Source organism: Peromyscus maniculatus, chromosome 1 (assembly GCF_049852395.1).
Source record: "Peromyscus maniculatus bairdii isolate BWxNUB_F1_BW_parent chromosome 1, HU_Pman_BW_mat_3.1, whole genome shotgun sequence".
Taxonomy (NCBI): domain Eukaryota; kingdom Metazoa; phylum Chordata; class Mammalia; order Rodentia; family Cricetidae; genus Peromyscus; species Peromyscus maniculatus.
Window position 1 is genome coordinate 19259754 of NC_134852.1, and position 2541 is coordinate 19262294.

The 2541-nt window shown below is 37.9% G+C and overlaps 1 pseudogene; it reads right to left on the reverse strand.

The window, feature by feature from the left end:
* Window positions 1–1368: 1368 nt before the first annotated feature.
* LOC143271988 (vomeronasal type-1 receptor 2-like) lies at window positions 1369–2287 on the reverse strand (annotated as a pseudogene).
* Window positions 2288–2541: the final 254 nt, after the last annotated feature.

Below are 2541 nucleotides of genomic sequence, written 5' to 3' on the forward strand. Positions count from 1 at the left end.
CAGAAAAAGAGAAATTTTCTCCAAGGAAAATTATTATAAATAAAGTATATTATTAATTTTACTCCTCAGGGAAGAGCCAGAGGCTAGAGGAATATTTTCATGAAGAAAAGAGTTAGTGTAACAAATAGAATTATACACAAATAAAACATTTTGATGAACCTTCTAGAAAGTGGATGTTATAGAACATGGCATGGAGCAGCTAGAGTCATGGAGATAAAATGAACCAAATGTGACACGGGGTAGTGGAGACAGGCTTTATTTTTTTTTTATTTTAAAGCATGTCTTAATTGTACATAGCAATGGATTGCATCATGATATTTTCACACATGTGCATTAGTTGTTTGTGTCCTATTCATTCTTCACTGTCTCATCTGTGTCCCTGTTTCCTGCTCTCTAGTACTTTTCCTCTTCTCAGTAGTTCATTTTTCCCTCTGACTCTTTTATGTTCCTTAATTTCACATGAAAGAAAATGTAATATTTGCATTTCGGAGGCTAATTTTCTTAAGCTGATTTCTGATCCCTCCATTTTTCTACAACACTTTCAGACTAGTGATGATGATACTTGAAGGATTATAGTCTCTACATATGAGAAGCAAAAAAAAAAAAAACAGTATGAAGCTGGAGAGCTGGTTCAGTGGTTAAAAAGCATTTAGTGAACTTCTAGAGGAACTGAGTTTAGTTTCCACCAATCACATTAAGTGACTCCTACTACCTGTAATTCAAGTTCCAGAGAATCCAGAATGCTCTCCTTACCTCTGTGGACAGCAGGATTCACATGGTAACATATGTAGCACAAACAGCTACACAAAATTAAAACAAAATGTAATGAAACTTCTCAGGGCTGGGGAAATGGCTTGGTGCTTAAGAGCACTGATTGCTCTTCCAGAGGACACAGGCTCTCTGTCCAGCACTCAATGGTGGCTCAAATCACCTGTTACTCCATTCCTTAAAGGTTGAACATCGTCTTCTGACCTCTTCAGGTATGCATGTGGGAAAAATATGCATGCATGCAAAATAAAAACACCTCATTCACACCCATAAGAGCCGAAAATCTTTCACTGATACTTCAGATAAGATCAGGACTCACATACATATTTTTTCATGTTGACCTATACTTTGCCAATTGTTATCTACTAATTTGGATAATATGATGATTTCATATATATGAACAATTCTCATTATTGGATAAGAAACTCTGTAAGAAAAAGCTATAACAAAATGACTATTGATCTGATCATCAGACAGAGGAAACAGGTACAGGATGCAGAATATCTTCAAAATTCAGTCTTAGCATTATACAAAAGATTAAAAACACTATGCCAATACATATGAAAGGACAAACAGGGCTCATGTCAGACTTGGAGAGAGCTATCTCTTACCACAGCAGGGTGAAAACAGGCTAGAAATAGACTTGACATTGCTGATGAGAACAAAGGGGCAAACTATGGGAAAGCAAATTTCTAGATATAGGAATACACTTACTTCCCATAGCATTGGACCGTTGGAGGAAGTCCTAAAGACAAGCCGGATAGATGACACCGAGTAAGAGATGGTAAATGTGCACACCAGGATGAGGATAGTTTGGGTGGCTCTGTCCTCAGGTGAGACTTTCAGAAAGTGGTGAGCACTGTGGATATGCTTGACTTGTCTCTGATGTTGGTAGAGGAGACTCACCATGGAGACACTCGAGCAGGCCATGAGACCCAGACACAGGCCATCAGAGAAGCACAGTAAGAACATGTACAGTGCAACTGCCACATTGCCAGACACAAACCATGAGCAGTATCCATTACTCCCCAAGTTAGTCATATTTTTCTTGTAAATGGGGCCTAATACTCTTGCTGGAGTCAAGATGTTTAACAGCATGTGCACAAGCCAGATGGGAGAGCAGGAGGGACCAATGTACTTGGTGGTTCTGTGTTTAAACTTGTGCCACCTGGAGTTGTTGGGGCTGATTGTGATTGCTTGGAAGCTACTCAATAGGGACATGACATATAGGGACATCCCTCTCATTGTTTGGTAAATATACAATATGAATTTACATCTGATGTCATCCAGGAAATCCTTAAATCCAAAGTGTGCCATTGTCTGTGGAATGCCTTTTGTGATGAGAGACAAAGAGTTGGCAAAAGTCAAGTGCTCTAGGATCAGGTCTTTGGGCATTAAATGCTTTCCAGTGAATATCAAAACGACATAGTAAAATAGTATTGAGGAATTGCCAAGCATGCCCACTGTAATCTGAGAGAAGAGGAAAATTCACATTGCAAATTGCAGGAGTTTTTTTCATTCCTATGAAAGACGTAAATAAATGTATCCCAGTCAACAGACTCTAGAAATACGTTATGAGTTTACATTATTTCACGAAGTTAGCTTAAATACAACATTCACCACTTTATTGGATTTACATAGCTATCTCACTGAAGAAGAATGTTAAAAATGTTTTCTTTATAAAAGGAGATTTTCTCTGTTATTGTAAGGGGAAATATTAGATATGTTTACTAAAAAATGTATGTTTTCTCTGGACATGATGGTAGCACCTTG